Source organism: Adiantum capillus-veneris, chromosome 7, assembly GCF_014529385.1.
Source record: "Adiantum capillus-veneris isolate H3 chromosome 7, ASM1452938v2, whole genome shotgun sequence".
In the NCBI taxonomy this organism is placed as follows: domain Eukaryota; kingdom Viridiplantae; phylum Streptophyta; class Polypodiopsida; order Polypodiales; family Pteridaceae; genus Adiantum; species Adiantum capillus-veneris.
The window spans coordinates 71,501,824-71,527,327 of NC_140937.1; positions in this window are offsets into that span (position 1 = coordinate 71,501,824).

The following is a 25,504-nucleotide window of genomic DNA, read 5'->3' on the forward strand; positions in this document are numbered from 1 at the left end:
GGATCAAGTTAGTTATTTTGCTTTATTTTTTGTCACCTTAGCTGTAGTTGCTCAATCTGGTACGGATCTGCAATCGACTTGAACTTTAAACTACCATAACTTCTTCATCATAGCTCCCGACGATCCGTAAAGACAAGCCGGTAGAGCACATCAAGCACTATAGTTCTAGGTCACAATATCCCATCCATGCCCACTTCAAGCATAACACTTTTTAGCATCATTAAGGCATGTTTTGGCCCTTTCGGCCGCATTTGACAAACATTCAACATTAAACTTGACCTGTGACGAGGCCTTCATCACTGCTCATTAATCATGTAAGCTTCAAACAAACTTGATGTGAATTTTTTTGGCATCTTTCTTTGTATGGGAGCGGAGCTGCACGACATCCACCCCCTCTAAACCTGCACAGTCTCCGGTCTGTGCCAACCGTACTTATAAAGCATCTTCAAGAGCATCATCAGACTCATCCTCTGATGCATACATAACGTTGTCTTTAGGAGGTTGATCTGTGTTGAAGTCTCCAATATTAATCTTGCCATCTCGTTGCTTAAAGAACTTAACTCTTTTCCCTGCAATAGGCACCTTGAGCTCAGTGCCATCAAGATCGCATAACTTGTAGGTCGCATTATCATAAACATGAAGTACTACATATGGTCCAAACCATCGTTTAACCATCTTCCGCATAGCAGTGTACTGGTTCTCTAGGCTACTGTCATATACAAGGACCCAATCCCCATCTTTAATAGCACGAGGTCGTAGTCTGTGCTTACCATCAAACGCTGCTTTGTTCTTCAACCTTGCGTCCTTAAACATTACTTTAGCCTGTTCAATATCTTCCTGACGCCTCTCAAGTTGGTGAATGCGCAATGCAAGAAAATCTTCTATAGACATACCTTCTTACCATGGAATTACAGTCCAAGAAATAACCGCTTCCTCTGTAGGCATAATGGGTTTTTGCCCGTACATTAGCTCAAATGGCATAAAAACTATAACAGAACTATGTGTAGTTCGATCAGCCCATAAAGCAAATGGTAGGAGTTTAGGCCAATCACCAATATGTCCTTGGCATGCCTTTGCTAAAGCTTTCACAATAGGCGGATTCCCTCTTTCACTTTTACCATTACCCTCTGGATTGTATGCTGTAGTGAGAGCCAATTTAATATCCAAGCGAGCAAAGAAATCCTGAGCTTCATCTACATCCAGCTCTCCTCTATGAGCAGTAATTCTACCAACACATCCATACCTGAAAATAACATCCTCAAGCAAGAACTTGCATACAGAACTGGTAGCTTTGGTACGCAAAGCTCTGCCTTCCACCTGATTATTAAGATCCTCTCTGGCAAGAACAATATACAGCATCTGCCAGACACCTACTAGCATGGTAATCAGGTCCACCACCCACTTGTAGTGCATAGCAAGTGGATAGGTGGGATGCAATCCATCTCGATGCCGTACATTAGAATACTGTTGGCATATTAGGCATGTCTCCACAAACTGAGTCACATCTTTACACATACCTTTCCACCAGTAACGATCCTTAATCTTTGTAAAAGTTGCACAGAGCCCCTAAACTTTCATGAAACTCTTTGATAACCTGCTATTGAGTCGCTTTATCACAAACAACCTGTTGCAGTACTCCTTTAGAGCGTTTGGGCTGCTTCCACAAATGCCCATCCTTCAGAAAATAGCCGTAAGCTTTCTTCCTGATCTTTTTGTACTGTTGATCCGTCCACCCTTCATGCTTGCTAAGAGTGCTAAGGTAGCGACCAATCAAAAGCCATTCTCCATCATAAAACTCTTCAAAAAATACCTCAAAAGTATGAGCAATATTTCCACAATTTGCATGCAGATAAGAAGACGTATAGAACTTCAAGCCAACATCATCACTTGTGGTCAGCATCTCTTCTTCATCTTCAAATCTAGCTCTTGATAACATATCTGCCAACAGGATTATCTCTACTTGCAATATGACAAAATTCAAGATTAAGAGATTTAATATAGGCTATCCATCGTATCATAGCAATATCCGGAGTAGAGCAAGTTGCAATCATCCCTATCAGTGGCAAGCAATCCGTCTCTACCACGACTGAAGCTCCAATAAAGTATTCTTTATCAAACCTTAGAGCAGTAGCAACACCCCAAAGTTCTCTCTTAACTTGTGGGTGGCCTCTTTGGCGAGCATTGAGCAATGTAGTTCTAGGTCACAATATCCCATCCGTGCCCACTTCAAGCATAACACTTTTTAGCATCATTAAGGCATGTTTTGGCCCTTTCGGCCGCATTTGATATACATTCAACATTAAACTTGACCTGCTACCAGGCCTCAATCACTACTCATTAATCATGTAAGCTTCAAAAAAACTTGATGTGCATTTTTTTGGCATCTTTCTTTGCATGGGAGCGGAGCTGCACGACATCCACCCCCTCTGAACCTTTACTTCATCTTTTGAGACTTCCTCACAACCCTTAATCAATAGATCATCAATGAAAGGCATAGTAACATGTGGGATAAAGTCCCTTACTACCTTATTCATGTTGTTCATCATATGAGCTATAGAATTTGTAGCACCCTGTGGTGGCAGAGTACACATCCTTACCAATCCGAGAGGTGTACCCATCGTAGTAAGATCCCTGCTCTCCAAATCTAACTGAAATGGATCATATCTAGAATAAAGATCACCCATAGAGTAAATTGACCTACCTGCAAAAGCCTCAAAAAATTCATCTACAATTGGGCCGGTACCCGGATTGCGGATTGTTACCTTATTAACAGGTTGCATATCCTGTATGAACCTTAAAGTACCATTTTTCTTTAGAACAGTGAACCATCGGTTAGAGGATGGTGCACATGATGGTTCCAAGATTCCCATTTTTATCTTCTCATTAAGCAAATTGATAAGCTTTGGCAAGTGAGCTTTAGGAACTGGAATAGGACATAAGCTCCATGGCATGTGAGGAACAGTGAATATAACCATAGGTGCAACAACACTTGGATCCACACACCCAATCTCACTTGGATCAAAGGCAAAAGCTTTACCATGTTTCTTGAGCATACCTTGAAAACACTTGATTTCCTCTTTGTTGAGAAAACCATCTTCTCCCACCTTCAGCTGCTGTAATGTCTCTTTAGTGAATTTGTGCCCAATGTTCTTAGGATTTTTGAGCATAGGCTGTCGAGAAGCTTCTTTAATTACTTCATCACTTCCCTCTGGTAGATGTGTAGCCACATGTCTCACTTTCTTTGCAACTGTCTTGTACTTCGTCTCTACTTGTGCTTCAACTTCTTTATCGAAGTCATCCTCAATATGCATAAGTGACTCGTATATGTCCAGCTCTTCGTACATGTCCATTGAGTGCACTTTAACAACTTCAGTTCCACTTTCTAACCTGTTCTGCTTGATATCCTCAAGCTCTGACATAGTATCAACATAAGATATCACTTTGAAGATTTTTGAAATCACATCATCCGGTTCTAGCACATCACATCCCTGCAAGTCACTTTGAATGCTTGAAACATATTGTTTCTCCCATTTAGTTAAATCATTACATTTCCTATAAGATACTGAACCCTCAGATGTCAACCCCAAAAATCTTGAAGAGAAGGTTTCTCTTTGTGAGAACTTCTCCTCACTTGCACAACCATAGTCCCACTTTATAGTGGCACCCCAAAAAAATCCTGAGCAAATCTTTGTTCTTTAAACTCCTTGAGTATCTTTGGCATTGGACGGTTATGTAAACTATCTTTGTTTCTAGCATGATCAACACATACACTTAGAAATTGAACCGCTTTCTTACCATCTCATCTTCGAACCCTGGCATAGGCCAAGCCATCATCTAGCACCTTAGTTTCCATCCGCACAGCCGTGTTGTAGGGTTGTCCCAGAAACAGTGGTGGGTAGAAGGAATGCTCCTGTATAAATGTTTTTTGCTCATCACAGACATCCCCAGTAGTAACCTTAACATTTGTGCATGCACCATAAAGATCTCCAGGAAGCATGTTGGCAGCTCGAATCCGCCACCCGTCATGTACATCAATAGGCCACTTTCCCTTTTGGTGCAAATTCTTTTCCATGAGATTGATTTCCGAACCATGGTCTATGAGGGCTATGACCGGCTCCTCAATGTTGCCAAGCTTTACCACTGTTTCTGTCGTTGCTCTTGCCCAATGAGTCCTTGAAAAGTGACTCTTGGGTATAACTTCTTCATCTTCACCATCATTAAAATCCATATTTCTTACCTCAGGTACAATCAGGCTTGAAACCACTACAGGCTTTGGCTCTTCTTCTTCAAGATCTGCTAAATACTCTTCATAATCTTCCAAAATTGCTTCAATGTGACAAACCACTTGGCTTTTAACTGGATCTAACTCTTGATCACTTGGTACTTGCCGCTTTCTTTTTATAATGTCGATGATCTCTTCGAAGAACTCGTGCTTAGCAATTCCAAGAATATCCCCCAAGGTGAGCTCCACTTTACTATTTAAGATACATTCTTCAAAAACTTTCTTCAAATTTGTAGCTAGTTCAATATCAGACTTGAGTTTATACGAGGGCCCTTTAGGCTTACCTTGCTTCTTGTCCTTCAAAGCCTCTTCCATAACCACCTCAGGAGCAGGTTTAGGACCAGGCCCTTCTTCTTTCTTGTTGCCGGATCTCGTTGGCCTTTTTGACACCCCAGCCACCTCTTCATCTCTTTTCTGATTCTCTTCCACCATAGCTTCATTGGCTTGAGCTTTAGAAATATAAGCATATACCGAAAGAGAATCCACTGGATCGGTCCACCCAGTAGTTTCTCGAATTGAATTCCCCACCTGTCGTAACTTCCCGTATGTTACCTTACCTGCTTCTGCTATCTTTAGAGCATATGGCCACAACTGGCCCTTTGCACTTGTACCATCATCATCTTCCTTACCACAAATTTGAAGCCCATATGTAGCTGCTTCCACAAGGGAAACATTATGCTGTATTTCCTCCTCTATCTTCTTCATTCCACCTCTGCCAAAGTTCAAGCAGAGTATTTCCCCTGTCTCCCTGAGATGAATCTTCTCGTCTTTCCAGAAAACCACATTCTTCTTGTAAGCTTCATCAAACTCATTACACTCTCTCACATAGCTGTTGTCTTCACTATTGCACCACATGCATCGATCCCAATTTTTACATGGTGGCTGCTGTTGCTTAGGTTCAGAAGTAGACGCCTTTGCTTCTAACCCTTCAAATTTAACAGTTTTAAAATTCAAATTTAGTTTTTGAATACCTTTAACGAGATCCTCAAGAACAGGCCCCTCCACTTTGGGTACTGCCGAGGGCGGCTTCTCTTTAGTCTCTTCTTCATCATCATCTAGTACCTCGCTCACAATTTGCTTATGAACTCGCTTCTGTCATTTTACGATCATGTTCACTGCTTTAGATACTATTTTTCAATCTGATGTCAATCCCAATTCTCCTGCCGGATCCTCCAATAATTGCACCAAATTCTTTTGTAGTCACGGAGTAGGAGCTTGAATAAAAAATTCCACCTTTTGATCCCTCAAGGAACATTGTTCTGCTGATGATAACTGATCAAAATTTTTTTCAAACTCTCGCAACAGTTCCCGTGCAGATAAATTTTTACCCTTCTTCTGCACCCACTTCGTAAAACTCTGTCTGGTCACCCGTTGAGAATCCTCCAGAAAATATTCCTCTTGCAATGCCTTCTTGAAATCCTGCCAGTTCGGCCCTTGAGACGCTTGAATTTCTTTAATCCGGGCCCTAAGATCCGACATTGCAATCAGATGAAATCCTTCCACTGACTCTTGGTCTTCAATACCATTATCTTCCATAGAGTGCTCATACAAATTGCAACATTTTGAAATATCTCGGCCCTCAAACCGTTGCAGCTTTTCTGTAACACTTTGACCAACTTTACGAATCCGCTCTTGCAAATTATGTTGCTGCTGGGCAGCCTATTGCTATTGCATGTATGTTGCAAATTGCTGCATCATCTGCTGCATGGTTGTCTCTTGTGGTGTAGACATAGGCTTCAACAATTTTCCCACCCTCGCTCGGGTTTCATGTTGGGTTCACCAGGGATGTCGGGGGATATGTGTTCGCTACGTGAGCCGAGCAGGCACTGGGCCTCTGGCTGTGGGAGGTGTGAAAGAGAGAGAACAAGAACATTTGATGCAAGTGACTTTGGCAATCACCGTAATCATCAATTAATCGATTAATACATTTGAGTACAACTTAATCTCTAGCCAAGGCAGGTTGTTAACAACACCGTCACTTGGATCATCTGCTAACTAGGAGTTTAAGCTCCCGTTTACAGGATTAACCGGGCCTTTAAAGACACTAGACTTAACGAAATGTTAAATCAATTTCTAGCTGATGACGATTATGGAAATTTCTCATGCCGCTTTATCTGCTTCAAATACCTCGCGGATTCTGCAAGCTTCGACTCTGCTCACTGCCTCAATCATAAAGCTTCAATTATTACCAATTATCCTGTAACTTCCTGCTTTATGCACTTTGGACTGCCTTATCTACCGTTCACGAGTTTTATCTTCAACTCTACTCGACTTGCTCCGAGTCCCTTAATACCTGCTTGGCCTGCCTCGCACTCTTGTAATGCCCAATCTTATCTCTGAGATTTTGATTCTTCGTCTTTGGCATTATGTCCTTTTCTTTGTGGCTTGGTGGACAAGGTTGCGGATGTGACAGGTCCCCTCTCTTGGTGGCATCTTGAGGTTGATTGTCCCTTCCTCTGTTTGGGTGGCTGTCTGTTAGATGCCATAGCTTGGTGTTTTTGTGGAGGTCACTAACAGAGAAATTTAGTATGTAGAGAGTGGGAGTGAGAAAGGAAAAAACAATGAGGGATTCCTTTTATATGCAAAGGAGTGGGGGAGGGACGCACGGTGAAAGGGGGTGAGGGGAGGTCAAAAAGGGGACAGAGGGCCACGTGGTAAAAAAGACAAGGGAGAGGGGGGGTCCAAGCAGGCTGCCACCCGCGTGAACTAGGGTCACTTGAAATCAACGTGGACAGTGGTGTGGACCTGCTGCTCCCACGCAGAGGAGGGGGGTGATGAGAGAGAGAGAGAGAGAGAGAGAGAGAGAGAGAGGAGAGGGGATGCAATTTTAAACAATTAATTTAATTTGGATTTCAAAAAATTATTAAAGAAAACTAATAACTACTAGGATTAATATAAAAAGCCCTTAACTAACACAATTAAACACTTTGGACTGCCTTATCTACCGTTCACGAGTTTTATCTTCAACTCTACTCGACTTGCTCCGAGTCCCTTAATACCTGCTTGGCCTGCCTCGCACTCTTGTAATGCCCAATCTTATCTCTGAGATTTTGATTCTTCGTCTTTGGCATTATGTCCTTTTCTTTGTGGCTTGGTGGACAAGGTTGCGGATGTGACAGGTCCCCTCTCTTGGTGGCATCTTGAGGTTGATTGTCCCTTCCTCTGTTTGGGTGGCTGTCTGTTAGATGCCATAGCTTGGTGTTTTTGTGGAGGTCACTAACAGAGAAATTTAGTATGTAGAGAGTGGGAGTGAGAAAGGAAAAAACAATGAGGGATTCCTTTTATATGCAAAGGAGTGGGGGAGGGACGCACGGTGAAAGGGGGTGAGGGGAGGTCAAAAAGGGGACAGAGGGCCACGTGGTAAAAAAGACAAGGGAGAGGGGGGGTCCAAGCAGGCTGCCACCCGCGTGAACTAGGGTCACTTGAAATCAACGTGGACAGTGGTGTGGACCTGCTGCTCCCACGCAGAGGAGGGGGGTGATGAGAGAGAGAGAGAGAGAGAGAGAGAGAGAGAGAGAGAGGAGAGGGGATGCAATTTTAAACAATTAATTTAATTTGGATTTCAAAAAATTATTAAAGAAAACTAATAACTACTAGGATTAATATAAAAAGCCCTTAACTAACACAATTAAACACTTTCACTCTCATCTAGTGCTTATTTTTTCAACTCTACTATCATGTCGTGCACTATAGTTCTTTGAAAGAGCTTTTCCTTGTACCAAAGAGAAGATTATTCTTGGGGTGAAATATCTACAAGAGCATGTTGCTCCACAAAAATTTACTTCTCTACATGAAATTGTCATGGTTGGGAGTGAAGAGATGACAGTGCCACTAGCAAAAACAAGCAATCACTTGGGAGAGGAGTTTTATGTTGTGGATGAACCTCTCTCTACAAAGTTTGTGGTGCTAGTAGAAGATGACATAGTCTCAAATTTGAGTGGCGTGGCTGATCCTTTGGTGGATGTTCCATAGATAGACCTTACTACTCCAAGCAAGTAACAACTCTTTCGGGAGAAAACATTGCAAAACTCTACCAAGGTAAGGAGAACAATTAGTATTTTGTCATTTTTAATGCAATGACAAAGCCCAACATCTTGAAGAAGCTTCTTTCAAAGATAGTGGAAACCTGTTGAAAATACCAAAGGTTTACAACGGTAACATGATGTTTGAGTTTCCACCAAACTTAGGAAAGGTTCATCCAATGGATGCTATGGAACATAAGCATGATCCACACCACTGGACCAAACCGCGACCTCAAACATTGCATTTCTTGGAGTGTGTCACAAAATTCAATGTGCAGGTGTCCTAAAGTGTCTCAATGAAAGTTGTCCCAAACTGGTTAGTTTTGGGAAGTCAAACACAACGCATTTCAATGGTAGTATGCTAAAATTACCTTGAATGGGTGGACTTGGAGGTAGGCTTACTTGTCATTATTATGGACAACCACCCATTTGTTTGCGTACATATGATTGCTTCGTATATTATGTCATGCCAAGGGATGAAAGCATGAGCAGATTGATGGTACATCAAGGAATTTACCAACATGACATGAGGGATGGTATGTCAAAAGGGCTCACTGATAAAATGAAATAAATGGTTGCACGAGTTCTCAGTGTAGATAGACATGCAGCCGCACAAAAGGTACAAACATCTGTAGCAAAGGAAATTGTGGCAACAACTTTGATGCAACAGAAGGGCTCTAGCCATGTACTTGCTGAGCAAGAAATTTTACATGTTGTTGAAGCAATAGGTCCCTTAGAGGAGGACAATTGGTGAGGATGATTACTTGTTTCTCTTATTTTTCCATATTATTTCAAAGTAGCTTAACTCTGTAATACAGGTTTTGACGATCCGTGGTAGTAATAAGAAGTGGGCCAACAAAGGAGAGCTTCCGTCTGGACAGGCTTGCTATGGCTAAAACGAGATTGCACATATGATTTTTTTTCATAAAAGCAGGTTCCTGAGCAAGGAGCCAAAGGGGAGGGGTGCTTTGTGTCTAAGATGTCTATAGTTGGTCCTACATTTGGATTGGATTTGGTTAATTGAATGCAACAAAGTGGACGTAGAGATCTTCTGCACGCTTGGGTGCAGTTTGATCGCACTCATCAAGTGGCGGATTAGGTGACCACGGCATGCCAAAGGTTTTTTGTTCTAGGCACGTATTTCTTAAGATTGGTGTATCTTAAGAAACAACCAACAATATGTATACTAATATGAATGTCTTATGTTGTACTATGCAAGATATCCTCACTATTGCAACTTGTGAGATAAAAGAGGAAGACATGGAAGCACAAATTCTTTTCTGGAAGTGCACAAATGAAGTTATGGAGGGGCATGGATGTGAGAGAGCATATTTCCACGGATTCATGGACGGTGAAGTTCAAGCCAATTGGAATGCAGTTCGCACCGTGTTCAATGGTGGGAAAGAGAATGTTCTACAACATCAAAAGCGGGTCTTGTCTTTTTCACTAGAAACAAAGAATGGTAGGGCACACAACAAAGTACATTGTCTGTTCATCTCAACAAACTCAAAAAGAAATGTGCAAAAAGTGGCGTTTAGTCCCCTCTAGAGAGGCAGCTACAACAGCGTCTTGTCTCCTTCGACAATGGTGGTGCAATGAAAATTGCATGGATAAAAACATTCCTACAATGGACTCTTGGTTGAGTTGGTGGGAGTGGCATATTGCACATTTGGGGAGCATCATGACGACAATAGTAGAGAGAAGTGTTGATGGCGCAAACACTCCAAGAACCAACTTGGCAAAGAGTAAGCATGGGAGCTCGTTTGCAGGCAAAGGGTTCCAAAAAAAACTCATTATATGGCGCATGTACTTTGGATATGGTGAATGCAATACTACAAAGCACGAGGGCAGTTTCTTACTCTCAAGGTAAACATATTGAAAAGGGTCCTTCACTAGAGAGACTCGAGGAAAGAGTTTCCTCTAGTCCAACACAAGTGATAAAAGTAGTAAATGAGGCTAAATAAGGCTCGTGCCCCTCTTGAAGGAGACAAAGAAATTGTTTGGTAAAAGCGAGGGCCATCGATTGTGAATGATATTGAGGATGAATCAACACATAGAACAAAGTACAATACAAAATTACATGACCGCACCAACACATGGAAGGCCAAGGAAGATCATTTTCATGGAAGATTCAGGGGTAACAGATGGTAGTGATAATTCCAAACAGAAGAAAAAGTTATGTGTTTTGGAAAAAAAGGTGAAGCTATGTGGGCAATCAGAAGAACTCCTCTAGGAAGTTGTGTAACATGTAGTGGCACCCACATTGGTGGAAATAGATGTGCACAAAATATTGTAGCATGTAGTAAAGGTACTCCTGCACCATCCTTTGAGGGATATAGAAACATCCAAATGGGTTTCTCAGAGAGTGGCTCTGGTTCTATCCCAAATAGGTCACTGTTTGATTGAGGTGTATTTGCCAAGGGAAACAATATATGAGAGAGAGAGAGAGAGAGAGAGAGAGAGAGAGAGAGAGAGAGAGAGAGAGAGAGAGAGAGACAGAGAGAGAGAGAGAGAGGCCAAGGACAATGGAGGATAAGGAGAGAGAAAAAAGGAGCAATAGTGATGGTGATGACAATGTTTGATCGAGGTGTGTTTGGCAAGGGGAAAAATCTGAGAGAGAGAGAGAGAGAGAGAGAGAGAGAGAGAGAGAGATAGAGAGAGAGAGAGAGGGAAGGAGAAAGAGACAAAGAGAGAAGGGGGGGGGAGGCCAACGAAGGCTTAGGAGAGAGGAAAAGAATCTTTTTGGAATCTTCTCACTAGATTCCAAAAAAGAGCTCGCCAAAAAATATTCCCCCTTTCAGAGGGCCTACCAATGGTTATGAGATGAGAGATATAATGGTAGGAGAACCTAGAATGATGGGGATGGTAGCAAAACCTCAACCTTCTCAAGTGGCTAAGTGTGTGCCATGAAGTACAGTGGATAAGGGGATCCATATGCACATATTTTCATTTTTCAGAAAGTTTTAAGAGAGAAACAAGGAGCAGATTTCCACACACAATACAAGGGATTTTCTTTAACATTGGAGGGAACGGCGTTGACTTGGTTCCAACCACTAAATAGTAGAGATTTCTTGAGCATTGATTAACTCTTATGAGAGTTTGCAGAGGAATTCTCTAAGAGGGGAATCAAGCACAACACGGTTTCTCATATCTATGCTTTCAAACAAAAAGAAAGTGAAAAGGTGAAAGAATCTTCATTCCACTTCCATTGAATACATCAAAAGATGTCCAATACTGGAGTTACCACAGGATGATTGCTTATCGATTATCTTTAGTGAGGCTTGAGAAACAAAACTTCAAATAATAACTTACACTTAAAGGCATGCACAACATTCAAACAAGTCACTAGGGAAGCATTGTACCTGATTGACAATTGCAAAACATATGGGGGGGTAGCTGAAGATGTAGAGACAAACACAAGAAGTTCCTCTTCTACCACCAGTGAGTCAACTGTAAAACGTAGAGCTCCTACTTCAATCACACAAAATGTAGATCAGCTAGTCAAAGAAGTGGTCCGCAGAATGAATCATACCTATAGAAAAACCCCCAATTTGAGGCTGTAGCAACCACAAGCATTCAATGCTCCAAGAATGTTGAATTGGTGTGCCATTGAGAAAAAATGCACGAACCATGACACTAGTGAGTGCTTCTATAACCGGAACTATGAGAGGAAAAGGCCATATGGCCCTCCGATAGTACAATAATTTCCACCACCTCCAAGGTATCAGATCAAACCCAACAACACAATACAAGCAGGGACAAACCACAACCAATGCTAGGACAATAGCCGCCTTTATCTCATGATAATTGGGCCATAATGCGTTATGCGCAGTCAGTGAAGTCACTCATAGCTCATTCGATGATTCCACCAACTTTTTACTATGAGCAACCAATCGAAAGCCATGTGAGGGAGACAGAGGGTGTAGCTTACACCACTCAAAAAAAGTCCATTTTGGGCCAGTGCTGATGAATCTACTAAATATGTAGCTCAAACTCCCAAAAATCAATTCACGATGGATGAAATTACGCTCATGTTCATAGCAAAACAAAACTACAAGCCTAATGGATATTTGCCTAGGGTAGGGCAGCCACAACAGGGGCACCACCAATAGCCCAACCAAAGGGCCCATGCTATAAATGTGGAGGCAACCATTGGCACAAGAGTGCCCACATAAAGGTCAGCGAACAAAGATTTTTGGATTCTATGATGGATATGTGAGAGATCACTTGATACAAAACTATACAAAGAATCCTGACAACCTTGGGAAGGCCACTATCAATGTCATTGGAATTTTACCGTGCACTAGTAGATCTAAATCTGAGCCAAAAATTCCAATCAAAGTGATTACTAGAGCTCAAGCTCAGGAAGCAGCAAAAAATCAACATGTGGCAAACGATTTGAGATTTTCCAAACAAACCAAATTTGAAAACTGGTCAATTAGGACTCAAAGGAAATCATGGAAAGCTAAACGAGACAAAATGAAAGCAACATTAAGAAGAGAATGGGGTCTAGGAGGTCCTCTTTATTTGGCAGTTTAAGGAAGTCAAACCTTTAGTATTAAGAAAGTAATCAAAGGACAGATTTTGAATTCAAACAGGCAAAACGGCTATTTTATTTGAATTAAAAGTTTCCCTTCAAAATGGAATTTAAAATATAGCTAGTAAAACCATATCATGTAACATATCTATGGAAAGAGCTCGATGCGTAGATTGTAGATCTATGATCTCTGCTCAAATCGGAGATCAAATGTGAGAGTTATGGAAGGCCTAAAATCATAAAATTATCCACCTCCTTTTGTGGGGGGGGGGGGGGGGGGGGGGGGGAGGGGAAGTGTATCCTTTGCACACTCTTACACATCTCTTACACACCCACCATTCTTGCACACATGGCATACACCTATTTGTTAAAATGTTAATCACTTGCATAAGCTCATGGCAAATAAAGAGGCCCTCCTACACCCCATCCTCTTCCTAATGAAGGTTGAAGGTAAAAAAGTAAATTGGAAATGGAATAACACAAACAAAGTAACAGCTTAGATGTGAACAAGAGAGCAAGAAAAATGCAAAAAGGTCAGAAGAGTCAAAATTTGACCCTATCGGATTAGTCTTAGTGGAAAAGGTAAACAAGCATTTTAGATGCTATGCTGCATGCCTACGAGGCAATATTGAAACAAAGAATTCTAACCTATCCGCATCCAAAATTCAAAACCAGACAAATGGAGAAGTGCAAAAAACTCATAAAAGCTTCCCAAGTTCTGATAAAGTCGGAAAGTTAAAAAACTCCTAAGCCAGTAGTGCATGAGCTAGAAAAGGTAAAAATAGGAGCGTGTGAGAAAACCAACACATGCAAAAAACTTAAAATCCAACGATTATGTGATTGTTGTGGAAGGGACCACCTGCTCATACATTGCGCTACAAATTATGACAGCAAAATCAAACCTACAAAAGAGGGTAAGGAAGAACCGTGACTACGAAGATTGTCACGAACATCGCGGATGAGGCTAAATCACTAGAGACACATTCAATTTCTAAAATAGACGAGCCATGGCAAAATCAATGTGGGAGACAATTAGAAACTAAAAAGACGAAAGTGTCACATTGTTGTTAGCACCAATCCCTAAAATCAACATGGACCATGAGATCTATGCAGGAGATATTCAGTTGTTATATGGCAATGCAAGAATGGAGATTTTTGTAGAGAGTAAATAGGAGACCATAAGAACTTTACCATCCTTTGTAGAAGAATATGAGACAAAATCTGAGGTAGAAATTTGCACATCACAATGGGATTCTATTACACGGGTGACGAATACAAAGAGCTTGCATGATCTATTGTCTTCTCCTACTAGACGCACAATCACTCTCGTGGAGATTCTAAAATCAAACAATATTTGTGAGGAAAAATGAGAAAAAATCTAGAAAAGATAGGATTAAAGATCCATCCAAAAGATGACCTTGTAGTTGAAATTAAGAAAATAAATCATCCTAAAAACCCAATGTAGAACCTGTCCTAGTGAATAAAGTAGGCGATTATTGAAAAGGAGAAGAGGGAAACACCACCTTACCCCTAGAATACAAAGGATTAAAGACGGTAGCGATACTTGACAATGGGGACGGAGTAGCCAATTCTACAAAAAGAATCTGTAAAAGATGGGACATACCAATTCTTAAAAAAACACGGATAAAATTTCAACTAGCTGACGGGTATGTGGAGAAACCGTTAGGAATGTTGGAACAAGTCACTATATCCTCATGTGGGATAGAATACAAACATACCTTTGCTGTAGTAGATTTCGAAAAAGGCAACAACTTCAAAGTTATTTTGGGCCAACCCCTTATAAATGCGTCAACTCAAGATGGTTCAAGATTGGGGTTATGACCATGTCTACTTACGACATAAAGAGATTATAACCAGGGTTAACAAAAAAGACCATGGTTATAGGTATTAGGGACATAAACCAAACCTTGGTAAAAGACTTTGCTATCACTTTGGATGACAGAAGACAGTTACCTGCTTAGTTAGTGAAGGATTCTCATATTTGGATGTGGGGAGCGTCAAAATGAGGAAGCCTAAGAAAGGAGGATTGCATCCTAGAGTCTCAATAGAGGATAATTACTACATGAAGGAACCATTTCTAAAGGATTTTTTTGAACCCTTTGGATGGGGGAAGTACTGGAAACTCTTGATGTCTATTTAAACAATATAACCAATACGACATTTTGCAACAAGGATGGTTACGACATAATGCCCCTTCGTTTCTATATGGGATCTTCCATACAAAGATAAGGATGAATACCATGACTCACGGAGCGACAATTTAGGGAACCATGCAAAAGACAAACTTTTAAGTGGCTCTGAAAACAAAAATACAAAAAAACAAGGTGGGCCGATTTTCTGCAAGTTTTCTAATAAAAAAAACGTAGAGACAAAAGAGATATCAAATGAGACGAACAATGAAATAAGAAAAAAAAATCAAAAACCAATTCCAAAGTTGATGAAAAAAACAAAATATCTCATGCTCGTGGGAGTAAATGATTGTATCCAAACAATCTCACAAAAAAACCCTTGAAGTTGGCAAGTGTTGGGGCAAACTCAAAGAAAAAGCAAAAAAACAAACTGAAAGACGGGGCTAAATAACCAACGATGATGTCAGAAATTGAATGCAAAAGTGAACACCAAAAGTTGAAACGTACATGAAAGGAGGTTTGGACTACAAAAATGATAAGTGAGGGGGACTCTAACTAAAAAAAAGTTAATGCACCCTCTCATGACAAAAAGTACACCAATTCAAGACCGATGTATTGTGGTGGAGCAACCAATGCCCGAGATCCTAAAGAGCCAGAACATCATATGATGGACCTAAAAATGCAAACAAAATTGATCTAGCAGAACCAGGGGAAGAACAAGGACCAGCTTACATAGCCATAGATCTCACCAAGGAAGAGGAGCAGCAATTGTTAGCTACCCTCAAGAAATATAGAGATGTGTTTGTCTGATCATACAAAGATCTTAAAGGGGTAGATCTAAGCATCTGCCAACACACTATACCCCTCAAGCACAATGCTAAACCATGTCAACCTCTTTTGGATCTTTGATCGTTGAGCATCCTCTTTTGCATCAGCATCCTCTTTTGGAGCTTCGATCGGTGAAGCTCTAGGAGTCTCATTGCGGGCATTTCTTTTGGGGCAAGAACAATAGCCATGTCCTTGCTCCCCACACTTAAAACATTTTGTGGTCCTTACAAAAAAAATTTAGCTCTTCAAGAGAGAGTTTATTTTTACCTTTGTAAACTCCCCTCTCCTTGGACCGATTGTTATTGTTGTTGTTAGATTTGCCTTGGGAAGAATTTTGGGCATTGTTTTTTCCCTTTTCATCCCCTTTGTCTTTGCTTTCCATGGGCTTGGCATTACCTCAAGCCCCTTGTTGGAAATGATGCACGAAGAAACCATAGTGTGGTGGATTACTTCGATGATAGAACCAAGCCGTTGGAGTTGATGTACTCAGTCATCTCTTCAGGCAATCCCACACAAAATTGTTGCCTTTGCTCAGCAAAGTCTATCTTTGGAAATAAAGTAGCCTTGAGATATAAACCCCAAAACTTGTCCACATATTTGTGGATAGACTCGTGGGAGAGAATCTTCAAACTCCACCATTAGGTAAGCAGTTTGTCCTTTGCATTGCTTGCAAGGAATTGCTTCATGATGGAAACTCGTAGCGTTTTACATGTCTTTGGGGCTTCACCATTGCCACAAAGTCTAGCCCACCATTGATGACAAGCTTTTTGGAAGTGCATAGCTACATGGTGTATCTTGGAGGACTCTATGAAGCCCTCATCTCCAAAGGCCGCATCCAATTGCTGGATGAAGGCCAAGACTTTGTTGATAGCATCAAAGGTGCCATCATAGGTAATAAAAGTGATACTCTTTCCTTTCTCTTTGAACTTATTGAGCTTTTGGGACCTTCACCATGCAGGGTAAGATTTGCGATGTCCTCTCCTCTTGCATTCTCTAGGAGAATAGTTGTTGCTGTTATGAGCGCGTATAGAGCTAGAAGAGAGCAAGAGGAGGTGCTCACAATGTACAAAAACTTGGACTTCATGATAAGCTTAATATTGATTATAAGACTTATACTTTATTAAGAGAGCTAGATACAGACTTAGATTACATGACTTGAGTACAAGACAAAGCTTGATTGCAAGGACAAGACTTGAACATAAGCCAAGAACTAGAAGAGGGATTTCCTCATAGGAGCCTCACAATTGGTGTTGGCAAGATTGAGGGGCTTGTGGCCCAAGACCCCTATTTATACTAGTGCTTGAGGAGGTTACTTGAGGAGGTTAAGACTTTCTAGGTTCTTCTTGAGGAGGTTAGAATCTTCTAGAACCTTCTTGATCCTTCTAGTTATTCTAGAAGCTTTCGGATCCTTCTTCAACTTTCTAGAGTTTTCCAGAAACTTCTAGATCTTTTTGAAATCTTCTCCAAGCTTCTAGAAACTTCTTGATATTTTTAGAACCTTCTAGATCCTTCTTCAACTTTCTAGATCTTTCCAAAAACTTCTAGATTCTTCTGGAATCTTCTCCATGCTTCTAGAAACTTCTAGAATCTCTTTGATACTTTTAGAACTTCTAGAATCTTCTAGATACTTCTAGAGTTCTTCTAGAGCCTTCTAGCGATGATGTAGGCAATGACATAGGCGATGATGCAGCCAGCGACTGACTCTCAAGCATCCATGACATTACCCCCTCCTCTAGCGACGAGTTCCACGAGGAGCAGTGGTGTTCCTGAAGTTGGGCTTCCATGGATGTTGTTGATGGACTTCTTGGACTTTGAGAGATGCATGCTGTAGATTGTGTGCTAGTTCCCAGGTTCGTTCACTAACATCATAGCCTTTCCAATGCACCAAGTACTGTAAGCTTCCACGCGAAACTCGAGAATCTAGGACTTTCTCGACCTCATATTCGTCGTGTCCTTGAATCTCAACCGAAGGAGGTGGTTGTAGGGCTCTTCCTGGGTTTTTAGATGTGTGACAAGGTTCTAGGATTGAGACATGAAAGACCGGATGGATTTTCATGGATGAGGGCAATCGGAGTTGATAGGTGACTGGATTGACTTAACGGATAATTTTAAATGGGCCAAGCCTTCGATAATCAAGATTTTGACAGGGACGAGATGGACGTATTGGAGGAGCCACAATTTATCCCCTTCTTTGTATTTTGGATGCTGCATGCGATGGAGATCTGCACTTTCCTTATACTTGGATTGAGCCTCTTTGTGAATTGCAGATAATTGTTGTGTAAGATGAATAATAGCTAGATTCTTGACTTGATAGTGTCTGTGGATATCCTGTTTGGGATGTTGACCATAATTAGCAAAGAATGAAGTGTGATGGGTGGAGGCATGAAAACTGTTATTATAGGAGAATTCTGCTAGCGGTAGGAGCACGACCCAATTCTGCTAGCGGTAGGAGCACGACCCAATTATCCTAGTGATAATTGATAGTACAACGGAGATACTCTTCCAAAACTTGATTTACTCTCTCTGTTTGTCCATCACTTTCTGGGTGATTGTTAGGAGAGGTTGATTTGTACTCCGAGTAGCTTGAATAAGCTTTTCCAAAATCTAGAGATGAATTGTGGACCTTGATTAGAAACTATGTCATCCGGTAATACGTGATAACGATAGATATGTTGTAGAAAGGGTTTGGCCGTACCTTCGCTAGTGATGGTTTTAGTGGTTGGAATGAAGTGTGCCATTTTTGTAAACTGATCCAGAACTACTAGGATGGAGTCAAATCCTTGTGACAAGGGTAGCTCTACAATGAAATCCATGGAGATGGATGACCATGGTTTGGTTGGAATGGGCAAGGGATGGAGTAACCCATGAGGACGATGACGAGTAGCTCTACAATGAAATCCATGGAGATGGATGACCATGGTTTCGTTGGAATGGGCAAGGGATGGAGTAACCCATGAGGATGATGACGAGGTGCCTTTGATCTATTGCAAGTGTCACAAGTGCCTACATACTCCTTGATAAGCTTCCACATTTGAGGCCACCAAAAGTCACGGGAGAGAAGTTCAATTGTCTTATTAACCCCAAAATGCCCTGCTGCTGATGGAAGATCATGTTGTTGCTGAAGTACCTCTAAGCGTGTTGGTCCTGGAGGAATATAAAGAAGACCCTTATAGTAAATTAGTCCATCAATTTCTTGAAAGTCCTCATTAACCTCTTGTCCTTGTAGTTGTTGTCTAATATTCTGAGCATGTGAGTCTTTGGCAATTTGCGTCTTCACCTTAGAAAGAAAAGTAGAATCTTCAGGAGCTTGGCTCAGGGTGGCGTTTAGCTTAAGCTGCTCAGGTTTCAAAATCACTGACTCTTGTTGATCAAATGCTGCGTCGCCTTCTCTAGGTGCAAGGTAGGATCTTCTTGATAAGGCATCTCGGTTAGCTTGTTGACGGCCAGGTCTATAAGAGATAAGAAAATCAAACCTTGATAGGATACCACTCTACCTGGCTTGGCGACGATTCAAGACGCGGGATGTCATGAAGTATTTCAAATTCTTGTGATCTGTATAGACAATGATCCTATAAGGAGCTCCTTCAAGTAGGTGACGCCAAGTGTCAAAGGAGTTGATGATTCCTAAGAGCTCTTTGTCATAGATTTCATAATTGATTTCTGCAGCTGAGAACTTGCGGGAATGAAAATCCATTGGATGTACTCGACTATCCTCTCCTACTTGGGATAGAATAGCGCCAAGGGCAAAATCTGAAGCGTTTGTTTATAGGATGAATTAAGGCTTTGTAGGATCTGCGTGAATTAGAATGGGTGTAGTCGTGAAAGCTTGCTTGAGAGTTTGAAATGCTTTTGCGGCCTCTGAGTCCAAGACAAACTTATTATGGCCTGTCAACCTTGTGAGTGCTGTAACCACCTTGGAGTATCCCTGTATAAAAAAGATACTATAAAATTTTTCAAATCCGAGGAAACATTGAAAATCTCTTACCGAGGTGGGTGTCTCCTAATCAAGGATGGTTTGAACCTTCTTTGGATCCATGGAGATTCCCTTTTCAGAAATTACATAACCAAGAAATTTCACCTTAGATTGATGAAAAGAGCACTTCTCCGACTTTGCATATAACCCTGATGCACGAAGCTTTTCAAGCACTAATCGTACATGGTGCTCATGCTCTTCTTGATCCTTGGAAAATATCAAGATATCATCCAAATATATTACCACAAAATAATCCAAATACTCTCGAAAAATATCGTTCATTAAATGTTGAAAAACTGTTGGGGCATTTGTGAGACCAAATGGCATGACGGTATATTCAAAGTGGCCATACCTTGTCCGAAAGGTTGTCTTCCATTCATCACCTTCTTTGATTCTGACTAGGTTGTAAGCACCATGAAGATCTATTTTTGTAAATATTCTTGCCTTGCCAAGGCGATCAAGAAGCTCCGAGATCAAGGGAAGGGGATAGCGATTCTTGACGGTGATCTTGTTTAGGCCCCTATAATCCACGCACATCCGGAGAGATCCGTCCTTCTTTTTTGACCTAGATGATTTTTGTTGTTGACGTGTCGGTTGGTGTTGCAAATATCAAGAAAGTTGGATACTTTTTGGCTGTACGCATGAAGACTTTGGCTCCAAGATATATAGGCCTATTATGCCTTCCCTTCTTCTTTTGGACTTTTTGTGGTTCAATTCTCCAAGCCCTCCAATCGTTGTCAGAATTATATAATTCAAGCTACGGTAGCCCAATAACAATTGGACTGCTTGGGCTTTGTATAATAATATTGAGCACTATTTTTGAAACATGCTCCTGCAATGTTACTTCTATGGGGCGAGTTTCATACCTGACATCCCCTGAAGCGAGGGGACGACCATCAATGACTTCTACAGTTATTGGATTTGTCTTCTCCACAAGTGGTATGCCTTGTTCTTTTGCAAATTCTTTGTCCATGAAGCACGCCGCTGCGCCTGAATCTAGTAATGCTTCACAATCCATGTGCTTTCCCAGCATATGGATCTTGATTGGTAGCATAAAACTTGAAGTGGAATCAGTGGGAAGAAAGGGACCATTTTTTGCCTATCTTTTGTCCAACCGGTCGGTCTCTATTGGGGTTGGATGTCCATGTTTTCCGAACACGTTGAGCCCATGCAAATTGATTCAGCACGATTTCAACCTCTCTCAGCCTAGGAGAAGCAAATGTGACGCATTAATGGCTTATGTATGTATTGTGAAGAGCAGGGACACATAGTTCAACAATGTCTAAGGAAGAGAAGGATGAAGGTTGGTGTTGTGAGGCTCCTATGAGAAAATCCCTCTTCTAGTTCTTGTCTTATGTTCAAGTCTTGTCCTTGTAATCAAGCTTTGTCTTGTACTCAAGTCATATAATCCAAGTCTTGTATCTAGCTCTCTAAATAAAGTATTAAGTCTTATAATCAATATTAAGCTTATCATTAAGTCCAAGTTCTTGTACATTGTGAGCGCCTCCTCTTGCTCTCTTCTAGCTCTATACGCGCTCATAATAGTTTGGCAAGACTGAGGGGCTTGTGGCCCAAGACCCCTATTTATACTAGTGCTTGAGGAGGTTACTTGAGGAGGCTAAGACTTTCTAGGTTCTTCTTAGAATCTTCTAGAACCTTCTTGATCCTTCTAGTTCTTGTAGAAGCTTCTAGATCCTTCTTCAACTTTATAGAGTTTTCTAGAAACTTCTAGATCTTTTTGAAATCTTCTCCAAGATTCTAGAAACTTCTTGATCCTTCTAGAACCTTCTAGATCCTTCTTCAACTTTCTAGAGCTTTCCAGAAACTTCTAGATTCTTCTGAAATCTTCTCCATGCTTCTAGAAACTTTTAAAATCTCCTTGATACTTTTAGAACTTCTAGAGTCTTCTAGATCCTTCTAGATTCTTCTAGAGCCTTCTAGCGATGATGTAGGCGATGAAATAGGCGATGATGCAGGCAGCGAAGCATCCATGACAGTTGCTTTCATCGGAAGAGGAGGAAGGTGAAGAAGAAGGAGAACAGGGTGACCTATTTCTTGCCTTTTTCTTCCTTTGTTTCCTCTCTTTCCTTTTGGAGTGATGAGGAGAAGGACTATGGGTGGACCGTTTCCTCTTGGAAGGAGATGGAGACCGTCTACACCGCCGCCTTCGTGGAGCCATGTCTTTAGAGGAAATTAGGGATTTCCTTCTTTCTCATTCTTTGGATTCCTCCTCTCTTATGGGAGAGAGTTTTCTTTTGGGAGTGTCATCAAGAGGCCTCCTAAGCTCTCTCCCTCCTCTTGGAGAGGAAGGGAAATCCCATAAGCACGAAGTTGTTGAGTAACTTCAGCTTGCAAAGCAAGGTTGCCCATAGCTTGCTGTAGCCTAGTAACAGGATAACTAACAAACATGGGGGCATCTTCATTAGCACCTTCATGTGCAAAATCAAAGTTATCAATGTTCATTCTACTCTCTTGGTTATTGTCATCCATGCTAATTCAACTTATGTACAGAATTACTTTGTGCTTTGGTATCCTCAAAAACCTTAGTCGCTACACTTTTGAAAATTTGTTCTCAAGCAGCCACACCCGTGGTTTAGACATTGTTGAATGCAAAGACTAGTGGAGAGAGTCTAACATTGCTGGGTTGATTATGGTTCTTGGTGAGCTTGCTTGTAGCTCAATAATGGTTAAGCCAAAGGCAAGCCCTGAGAGACTCCATTATTAACACTAGGTTGGTAATGGGACACTTTTATGTCCTGGGACACTTTTATGTCCTGTTAAGTGACCATTTTCCTTGGATTATGTCAAGAGTTTCAAAATGGATTTTGAGGTGCTATCTATCTAGAAAGTTGTCTCATTAGCTGAAAAAAAACTCGACATTTTTTTGGAATATCAATTCCATCTTTAACCTTGTCCTTGCACAACATTTCACAACCTAAACTGTGTGAAAAAACGGGTCCTATTTTTGGCTTTTTTCAACTTTTTGCAACTATACCACTCTAGAATTCATTTTTGTGAGGTCTATAATGCTAGAGAACTATCTTTAGTAGGCCTCAACATGTCCTGATGCTTCTAGGGAGGAATAAATATTAAAGTTGTAAGTTATGACCAAATTACAAAAATTATCAAATCCTATTTTTTAGCCAATTTTAGCCCTTCTATGATTTTTTTGGTGGATTTCATGATATCCAAATGCATTTTTTATTTTCTCTGTCGCATATCGTAACATAAAGCTAATATTCCTTGAGTTTTGGGGCACCTAATCCCCTATTTTGCATAGTATACAGCGATGGTTGATTTTTTCAATTATAGAAGAAAACGAAACATTCTAGTATATCAAGTATAGCTTTTTCAATATTGTTAGTTTCTTGTGACAACTACATGCATTTTGTAGGTAGTAACCATATCTAGTCATAAGGATCAAATTTGGCTAGATATTGAATAGTTTCTATGGGATTCTACAACTCATAATGTTGAACCCATTTTTTCATGTTTGCTGTATTTATCACTTCATCTTTGTCCCCAAGATTCCCCTTGGTAAGAGATGTATTATTATTTTGACATGCTCCATGGCTCCTTATGAACATAAACGAAAATAGGGAACTAAGAAAACATGCATATATTATTTGTATTGAGCGTGGCTATAGAAACTTTGATGATAGGTTTGCAGAATGGTAAAAATTCAACTTTTTGGTACCTATTTATTTTGGCAAAACAAAAAATAGTGAGTGAGAAGCAATCATATGTTCTGATCACCAACCCATTGAAGTTAACTAGGGAATTTATCTCAAGTCCTACAAAAATCCCTAATCTAATTTTTATGCAACAAAACGTAAGAAATTACTGTTTTCATGAAAATGCACTGGTCCATCAACTTTGGAGGCTTGGTGTGACCAAAAGATGAGAAATTTTACAAGTTTCTTATTTTTTCCATGTGTAGTAGGCCTTGAACTATAACCTCATGAAAGGATTTTACAAAATGAGTGGATCTACCATGGTTTTGGAGGTTTTTTTCAAAACCCCGAAAGGACACTTTTATGTCCTGTTAGGTTACCAACCTAGTGTTAAGACTATAGTTCCCAACGGTGTACCTCGGACTAAGTCCTTCTCAACCAAGATAATAGATCCATGTCCCACTTACCCTATTACAATAAGCAGGTCCAACCTTTCATGGACAACTTTAGGACCTGTCTTTTTAAGCAAGAAAAGAGAAACCAATAGCTACCAATGTAATGGAAATGGCCTATGAACTTTGAGAATAATGGAATTAAGAGAATTAGAGTGAGCATTTTTGTGAGACTACTTTGAGAACATAGAGGGTGAACTTAATTAGTGGTAGAAACATAACCATTATACTTAATTAACTTGGCATGAAACCAAATTTCTAATATCGATTATGTAGTATATCACACGATTAGGTATGCAATACAAATAGATACCGGGAATACCTATCTCTAACTTCTACAAATAATTTTGCAAGAGAGAGAATAAGAGAAAATGACAACAGTTGAGGACCCAATTTATGTGGAGCCGGTTGCCCCCTCCAATAGGCTTTTGTATTATAGATTCTCCCATCAAGAGAGACTTGGTACAATACAATCTTTGTGCTCCTTGTGTGACCTAGGTGATGCAATGAAGATGGAAAGCTTCATGCATCAGGAGCATAATATAAACTTTGTAAAAAGCATTAACCATCCCCGGCCTTAGTCCCAAGGCCTCAAACACCTTCAAAGTTGGAGAGAGCTAGCAGCAGGGAATGAGGGTACGTAAGAGAGAGAAGAATCATTCATAGGAGAAAGAAATAGTTCCTCATCACTAATCATCACTCTTCTTGCTTAGCATAGCATAAGAGCATAGTAATGAAGATGACAAATATGGAAAGCTTAAGCATTGGAGCATGGCTCTTCGTTGGATTTGCATTCCATAGCCAAGAGTGTCGGTGTAGGCTCTCAACTTCTCAACAAGCTTGGAGAAGGAGATGGAGCTCTTGCACTTTGCACCTCACACAATGAGAGAGTGTGTATGTGTAAGTGTGTGTGTGTGTGTGTGGGGGGGGGGGGGGGGGGGGGGGGGGGGGGGGGGGGGGGAGAGTATACCCCCAAGCTAGCCCTCTCCTTGCTTTGGTCAACCCCCCTTCTAGCTCTTGGTGGAAGCTCATTGGGTCCCTTTAAGCCTACCCAATCACATGCATAGTGCATATCAAGAAAGCATTCTAGCCTTGGGACAAGTGTCCCCCTTTCCCCTTTGAGAGAGAGGACTCGATAAATGCATACTCAATTAATTAAATTAGCTAAATTATCATTGGATCCCTTGAGAGGCCAACCAATAGGATTTAGACACACTATGAGGGCAACCTAGCTAGGGACTTGACATGTGTCCCATTTGCCTTTTCATTAGGGAAAATTTGGACTCACAAAGGGGCCTTATAAGGAGTTTTACTTCCTCTTTCATGTTTAAAACGGGCGTACGGTAAAATTTTTGCAAATCAACTCTAAACTTGGCGGAGATTTGGCAGTTAGAATCTACTCTTCAAACTCTTTCTATTGATATATAGCACGCCACGAGATTCTTCATATTTTGAAAGATTTTAATTTTGATTCTCTTGTGACGTGACAACTCCGTCTAAAATCTAAAGAATAAAAAATAGAATCTTTCAAAATATGAGGAATCTCATGGCGTGCTATATATCAATAGAAAGAGCTTGAAGTGTAG